Below are 8,875 nucleotides of genomic sequence, written 5' to 3' on the forward strand. Positions count from 1 at the left end.
TAGAACTTTCCCTCATATATGCTAATCAATCTCTGGTGTGTGTGTGTTTAGTACTATCGTAGCATACATATGAAAGTTGACTGGTCTTTGAATTCAGCAGTTACAGTCAGCTAAATTCTGAACCTGAATAATGCACGGGCGGGGTGCTGTTTACAGGGAGCAAGTGATTTATTTTATTGCTTACATTTCAAATCCTTTAATATGTTTCCCAAGAAGTCGTTATTTGAAAAATTATTGCAAAAATACGACCGGAGAAAAAAAATGAAACCCATGTCGGTCAGCTGATGTGAATTATTAAGTGTATCTGTTTTTCTAGAATACTTTTACTATTAGAAAATTGGTGTCTCCCATTCCATACTAAATAAGTGTTGAACAAAGATTTTAAATTATTAGTTTGAAGTTGTGCCAGGATTGCAGCCTGTGTGTCTCAGTCCTATTCTTGATGGGGGAAAAAAGGAAGGAAGGAAGGAAGGAGAAAAGGCGTGAAATAGTAGAGTAGTAGCGCAAGAAGAAGGGCTCGGGGAGAGGGTTGTTTTATATGTTTTTTTAAAGACAGGAGTCCTCACACCAGCAACCATATTACAGCGATTGTCACATCCCGGACATTCATTGTATAGAATTAATAGTAACAGTGAATGGACATGTTTTTGACTTCATAGCCCCCAGCCTGTGGATAAGCTGAGAGCCTTCACAGATCCTCCTTTGAGAATCACCACTCCGATGGCATCCATGCTGACCCTGATGTCAAGGGACTCACATTCTTGTTACGGCTCTGTCTGTGGCTAACCATATGTCCCGGGGAAAGTCATTTAGCGTCTGCTTTGGTTTCCTGTCTGAATACCTGACCCTTCCTGCTTTACGGGGTTGTTGCAAAATGAATTAGAGAAGGTATGAGAGAATGCTTTGTATTCTCATAAGAAAGGTCCTCTGTGATTCTAAAGGGTTATTATTAATTCACCCAGAATAAAGACTACAAACTAAGCTGAACGATAAATAGATCTGATGAAAGTGCTCACAGTTTCCTGCTCTGTATAACACAAATCTCGGCTTTGGCTGCTATTAGCACCAAATGATCCCAGCTACTTGTTCCAAAAGTTTAATCCGTAATTGTGTGTGATTGTGCATTTGGTAATATTTAAAAGAACGTGCCTAAAGAAGAAAATAATGTTACCTGGGTACACATTGATCCAAGGATAGGATTTTTATAATTAGGAACAGTATTTGACACATCACCACCACAACAAGCACCCAAATAATTGTTTAAACAATGGCACAGCAACCAAGTGCCTCTCGATGCGGGATTGTTGACTTTAAAGATTAATCCCATAAATAGCCAGCCAGAATTTTAGCCTACACAGGACTGAAGTGCCTTGTGGCAAATCTTTAATTTGTGGCTAATGACTGAATCTATCTCATGTCATTTTTAAATCAGGAAATCTGAGAAAATAAGTATATGAGAGGTTGAAGATCCAAAAGTAAAAGCTATGCAACTTTTAAGCCCTCAGCACTTAAATTTATATTTAACAGTGATTAAGTACTGGGATCATATAAGGGGCTGTAATTTCATCAGGAGACATGTTCATTTCTAACTGAACAAAGCAGATTTAGTGCTTTCCTAAGAAAGGACGAAGATATTGAACTGTTAGCAAGCCACAAATAATTCCAGTTGACTTAGGGTGGGCTAAATAGAAACTAATTTTTGAAGAAGTCAATAAAAATAATCTTTACAAAAAAAATAATAATCTTTACTGGATAGTTTCTATAATATCCCTAAGTCTCTACGTTTGTGATTTATAGATCAGCTATCCAAAGAATGTAAACAAGAACATTTTCTCCCTACGTCTACTCCATTAAGAAGTTAAGATGAAAATAACATTAATCTGACTCCTGTCTTCTGGTTTAACCTCATCTCATGCAGCTGCTCCATAGAAGCCCAGCCATCAGGCCGATTGCAACAAGGTCTCAGAAGCAGCCATGTCTCTGCTTGGGGGGCTGCCTCTCCTTGGAATGTTCTTTTCTTCCTGCATCTGATTAACTCCTGCTCATTCTTAGAAAATCAAATCACTATCCTCCCTTCCGTTAATCCCTCCACAAACCCGTCTCTGCTGCACCACAGTTGAGGCCCCATCCTCACCCTCTCTGTTCTCAGAGCTTTATGCATTTGCCTTTTATATTACCCTGCTTTGACTTTTTTTTTTTTTTTCCGATACGCGGGCCTCTCACTGTTGTGGCCTCTCCCGTTGCGGAGCACAGGCTCCGGAACCGCAGGCTCAGCGGCCATGGCTCACGGGCCCAGCCACTTCGTGGCATGTGGGATCTTCCCGGACCGGGGCACGAACCCGTGTCCCCTGCGTCGGCAGGCGTACTCTCAACCACTGCGCCATCAGGGAAGCCCTGCTTTGACTTTTTGAAACTTGTTTAACCTCCCTTTCCCTCTAAAGCCAGATCAATAAGCCACATTTTCACTTTTTGAGCAGCTTCCTTCTCTGTGTCGTATCACACAGAGTTCTCTCCTTCAGCCTCCACTTCATTCTAGGTCCACCCAGTATTGCAGGCTTTGGACCTGTTGCCTCATCTGAGTGTCCCACTTAGCCTTTGCATATGCATTTTGCCTCTGAAGTGGACCTTTCTGCTTCTTTTCATCTCTATTATAATTTCCTGGCCTAGGCCGAGCTCTCGATGACCCAAATTCCATCTTGGGTCCATTGGACCAGAATCCTAGTGGGATGCAGGTGGAGGGGTAGGAGGCCGTGATGGCATTTCTTACATTGTTTCATGATAGCTTGTTTTCTTGTCTGTCTCCAATTAACTACCAGTTCCTTGAGGGCAGGACTTATCTTCGTCTTGGCAGGTAAGGACCTGACACAGTACCTAGTACATAGTAGATGATTAATAAATATTTACAAAGTATATGTGAATGGTAAACTTAGAGCACATTATTCTTAAATTTTAAGCCCTACATGAGACAATGTATTCTTCAACCAGGACAAAATAGGTTTGTTTACAATGAGGCCACATGAAAGCACATAGGTTCATTGGTCAGAAGAAAGACCTCCTCCTTCACTTCTTTGCTCTTTACCTGTGAAACCTACTTTGAAAAATATTTGTCTATAGACTCTGATTTTCATGTTTCCTAGTTACTTATTCGTAAGCTGTCACTGTTTAGAATGGGGACCTCTGATCTGAAAGCTGGCCTCTGGTTCTCCTACCAAAGAGAACTAGGTTCTGGCCCATGAATCTAGATCTCTTGCTGACTTACTGCTGCCTGTGAACTAAGTTCCCAGATGAGTCTGTCTATCCTGCTGAGCACTTATGCCCCCAACATCGAGCACAGCATCTGTAACACAGTAGACACCCAGTATGTATTTGTTGAAAGACTGAATGATGACCTCCAGGGTTCTTGCCTGCCAACTATCTCCTGGCCCAGATCCTCTGCCACAGATGATGCCCACCCACTGGGAAACCACTGTCCCACTTGGCAGGTATGGTGTCCTGCCCATCCCCAAACACCATTTTTGGACCTTGTGTGCTGTGTCTCGTGCATCTGGCTGTGCCTTCTGAGCCCATTTCTTTAGAGAAGTCATTGCTCTCGGCCTTGATTCCCCTCTCATGCTCTGGGTTTCAAGTCAAAGGCCAGCTATGTCTTTTCCCTCCACCTCCCCAAAGCCCAGAGTGGCCCATTAACATCTTTTATCTGAGATACTTGTTGTGATGCCCTACAGCTTTTAGCACCCAGTCCCACTTGCCCCCCAAATGTTGGCTGAATTGAATTTGAATTTCCATAGCTGGGGGCCCCCTTCCTTGTCTTCTCATGTACTGCACACAGTGAGACTCTAAGGTTGGGCGAGGAGAATCTGGCGAGGGTTAGGGTCCGGGCCCCTGAGTGCTGCTCTGCATAAGCTTTGGCGTAGGCCACTCACATAGGGACCCGTGTCCTTAATAAGAGTGTATCCATTTTTACTGAGGTTAAGATTAAAATAATATTAAAGTCAAGCCAGATCTGCTCTTTAATTATCATTCTGGTGTGAGACAAGTTCTTAGAAGTGGGGCAAAGTCACCTTAGTGATTTTATTCACACTGTGGAGAGCCAGAATCCCAAGAGACCCAGCTTCCTTCCCTCCTTCCTCCCATCCAAGTCATTCCCTGCTGCAGTGTCACGGTGAGATATATTGTGTTGTCTGTTTTGATACAATTTTTAGATCTCTTTTTTCTAAGTTCATTAAAGCCTTTCTTCCTCCCCTGTAAGTGTAGTTGTTAGCCCTGGGGTTCTGGCCAAATTCCAATTTGAGCAATTAATTACATTTCAAGGCTCATCCCTCCCTGCAGTTTCGGGCAGGGAAGGTGCATTCTTTGTCTTCCTCAGCAAGGAACTGCTGAGGGTGAAGCAGCTGTTGCTGACTCCCCAGAGGAGAGTCGTTTGAGAAGTGGTGAGAAAGCTTCCTGCTTCTTTGAGGGAGCTGCTTGCAAAGTGAGCCGGGACAAAAGGCCTCCCTGTGAACGTGGGGCGTTTTTTACAACAGCGGCCTTCAAGCCATCCATCACTCCTCTTTTGAACCACTGGCTGAGCCCAGAACAAAATGGGAAGTGATTGTGCTTTTTTTTTTTGAAGAGCCATTCCTGAATGTGATGGTCTCCTTTGAAGCCCTGTCAAAGGGATGTTTTTATTTTGTTTTTGTTTTTCTGAAATCCCTTCAGGTTTTGTACCTCCTGCAAGACCTTTCACACTACAGCCCGACATCATGTTCGATACCTAAGTGGCTGCCTTCACAGCTAACAAAAGACAAAGAACGCACAGATGCAGGTTGTTCTAATGGAATAAATCAAAGAAATGAAAGGTGTTTTCCTTTTTAACTTCAAATAGCAAAAGCAATGAATATTCTTTGGAAAGCACAGGTGATAACAACACCAAAACTCTCTCGCCGAGGTTCCCTGTGACATGATCTAACAAGTCAGAAATGCAGTAAGTGTCGTTATATCCTGCAAGTTATTTTGAAATGGTATGGAGAATACCCTTTCTAGATGCGTACTCTGTGTTTTCCTTGGCCCAGGCAACAGGGTTTGATGGAATGATAATTGGATGTTGATGAAAAACATCAATCATCATTGCATTGTGACTTGAGGTGTATTTGTTTAATGTTAAACTTTAAGTTGTGAAATAAACCATTTGAGTTAGGGAATGGTGTTGCATTTCTAAAACTTCATTCTTTCTTTTATTAGGCAAGAGTCAGTCATTCCTTATATTAATATGGCTTATTGAAAATTCCAGGATTACTCACACAGGTTTGAAGCATTTATCCTGTTAAAAGAAATGGTTTTTCAGGCTGTTGTCTCTAAACTATCCTTCCTAAAGCTCTTGGGTTTTGGTGCAGTCCTATGGCTAACATTCTTGTTGCCCAGGCAAGTCGCATTTATTCTACATTTTCCAAAGCAGGTCATCTATGTTGTTCTGGGATCAGCTACCTTTGAATTCCTTTCTCAGTGGCTGATGTCAGTGTCACAGATACATGTTTCTACCTGAAAACAGCCAGTTGCACTCAGCCTTCTTACACGTTTAGCCACTTCACAGGGGAAACGGAGTCTCCTCCTCGCTGTTTCATTCTTTCCCTCCCTGGCTCATTCCCTCACGGGAAGCGTGAACAAATCCTCTCACATTTTGTTTTCACCAATCACAGTTCAGTTAACATTTCATCCCGTAGATCGTTCTCATGTATAAACACACTGCCTGTGTAAGTTGGTCCCTGTTTCCCTACCCTGACCTTCCTCCCTTTCCATCATCCGGGGAAATCCTTGTCTCCATGACTCTCACTCATTGCATTTTCAGGGGCATTATCTCAGCCTCAAATTGTACGTTTGTTCTTAAATATCTCGCTCACTAGTCTGTAAGCAACAAGAAGACAGTTTCCTCATCTTCATTTGCTCACTGTTTTTGTGTGTGTGTGTGTGTGTGTGGTTGTTTTTGTTTTTTTCCCCCTATTTCCAGTGCCCAGCAAAATGCCTGGAAAATAGACATTTGTTAGATAAACAAACAAAAAAATCACTTTCATTACTAAATGAACTTTTTTTACGTGCCAACAATCAAGATGTTTAGATTGCATGTAGGAGCACAAATTTAATTCCTCATTTAAAAAAATTTCCTATGTTGCATTGATTAGGAATGTGGCAACAGTGTGTTTTCTTCTAATTTATTTTTTTATTGAAACAGACACATTTCAGTTATGTAGTGTGGCTATCTAGTTTTTTTGTGAGCGACTTGGAATATAATCACTGTCTCTAACATTTTGATGTTGAAAGGGAATTTATTGAGTCAGGCATCGTAGTAAGTACTTTTGCATATTTGAATCTACTCCGTCTTAACCAGAGCTATGTAAGGTTGTTTTCTTCTCTTTTTAATTAATTAATTTATTTATTTATTTTTGGCTGTGTTAGGTCTTTGTTGCTGTGCGCAGGCTTTCTCTAGTTGGGGCGAGCAGGGACTACTCTTTGTTGCAGTGCCCGGGCTTCTCATTGTGGTGGCTTCTCTTGTTGCGGAGCACGGGCCCTAGGCACGCAGGCTTCAGTAGTTGTGGCATGCAGGCTCAGTAGTTGTGGCTTGCGGGCTCTAGAGCGCAGGCTCAGTAGTTGTAGCGCATGGGCTTAGTTGCTCTGTGGCATGTGGGATCTTCCCGGACCAGGAATTGAACCCATGTCACCTGCATTGGCAGGCAGATTCTTAACCACTGCGCCACCAGGGAAGTCCCAAGGTTGGTTTTTGTATTATCATTTTATGGAAAAAGAAATTACGATCAGGGAGGTTAACTGGCTTGCCAAGGTCACACAGATAATAAAGTTATCAGGAAGATCTGTATAACTATAAAGCCCATGCTTTCCCGGCTATATGAACTGACTTATGAATAAATATTTTGAGACCAAGAGAAGGACTTCCTAATTAAATTCTATTCTGGATTATTTGGAATCAACCTTCTGCTGAAACCAATAATAAAAGCTGGACGGATGAGTCAATAACAGAACTAAAACTTTTGTTCACCAGATTGATCCTCAGTTTGCATTGATAAAATCAAATGTAGTAGTTTTAGCATTGGTGTAGTTGCAGCCTGTGTTTAACCAGATACCAGAAATGCCAGTCTGCTCTAAGTTTAATCATCAGTGAAAACCAAAAGTGAAAACCTGATAATGTGGAAGGTCAAAGGCTGGGACCAAAGCTGGTAGGCAGGTATCTGAGCTACTCTCCTACAACCACAGAGAGTGGAGCAGAGTCCCTGTTAAATACCACACACTGATGACCCTGAGTACTGGGGGCTGGGAAACTTGTCAAAAACTATGAAGCCCCTCCAGCTGAATTGCATCATTTCTACAAAGGGGTGTGTTTGATAGACCACTAACCACGTGATGGCTCTCATCTCACAATGTTAAAAGTGCTACCTGTCCGTGTTCCCGTGGACAGGGAAATGCCTTTCTATCTGCATGCAGTCTAAATTTCACGAGTTTAAAAAGCAAAATCATAGATGAAATCAGCAAGAAAAATTCCTTTTTTTTTTGGCTGGGGCTGTGTGATACATGATATTAAATAATCAAATTGATTGGAGTTTCCATTTTTAGTCAATCATTTCTGCATTATGCACTCACAGGTACAGGCAGAATGGATTTGATTAGAGAAAACAGCTTACAAAGATTCATCTCTTATTTAGGCCTCCCGTATCCAGGAACATTTCTGAATGGCCAAACGAAAACTTCATTTACACACTTATATATAATTTTCTTTCATCTTGGGAATTCAAAGAGCTTTATAATGTTGCTTTTTGAGTTGATTAAACCTCACAACTTCACTAAACACTGTGTTATGATATTATGGATGAACCAGAGGAAGAGGCAAGATTTCAGCTTCTTATGTGCATATTCTTTTTGTTTGAAATTAGTTAATAAGAAGAGTGATGCCACAGATGAAAGTTTCATTTTTTAAATAAAATGTTTATTTTGGAATAATTTTAGATTTACAGAAGAGTTGCAGAGCTAATACTGAATTTCCATATCCTTTGTTCAGATTCTCCTGTAGTTAACACCTTATAGAACTGTGGCACACTTGCCAAAAGTAAGAAATTAGCATTGGTATATTACTATTAACCAACCTACAGAATTTATTGGGATTTCACCAGCTTTTCCTTTAATGTCCTTTTTGCGTTCCTGGCTCTAATCCAGGACACCACGTTGCATTTAGTTGTCATATCTTCTCAGTCTCTTCTGGACTGTGACATTTTCTCCGCCTCTCCTTGTTTTCATGACCTTGACAGTTTTGAAGAATACTAGTCCGGCATTTTGAAAAGGATCCCTCACATTTTATTTTCATGGTCAGAATAGCCATGGGGTTATGGACTTTGGGGATGGACACCACAGACGTGATGTGTCCTTCTTATCGCATTACGTCAGGGGACCTGTGATATCACTGTGATGACTTATCACAGGTGAGGTTGACCTTGATCACTTGGTTAAGGTAGGATGTCACAGGTTTCACTACTGTAAAATTACCGTTTTACCCCTTTCCCCACTATATTCTTTATAAGGGAGTCAGTAAGTCCTAAATCCAGCCCACACTCAAGACAGGAGGGAAGATCAAACAGTGGGAGGGAGAGTATCTACATATATTCCTTCATAAGGAAGATCTGTCCCTTCTCCCCCATTTATTTATTTATCTACTCAACCATTATTTATATCAGGATAGATTTGTTTATATTTATTTTATTCTTTGGGTTATAATCCAACATCACATTATTTATTGCTCAAATTGTTCTATATTTGACTATTGAGAGCTCTTTCAGATTGGCTCCTATATAAAGGCTTGTCCTTAAATTATTCTTTAAAAATGTATATTTTTAAATCAGTC

This window comes from Delphinapterus leucas, chromosome 11 (genome assembly GCF_059928025.1).
Source record: "Delphinapterus leucas isolate spDelLeu-1000000601 "Yukka" chromosome 11, BTC_Dleu_Yukka2, whole genome shotgun sequence".
Taxonomy (NCBI): Eukaryota; Metazoa; Chordata; class Mammalia; order Artiodactyla; family Monodontidae; genus Delphinapterus; species Delphinapterus leucas.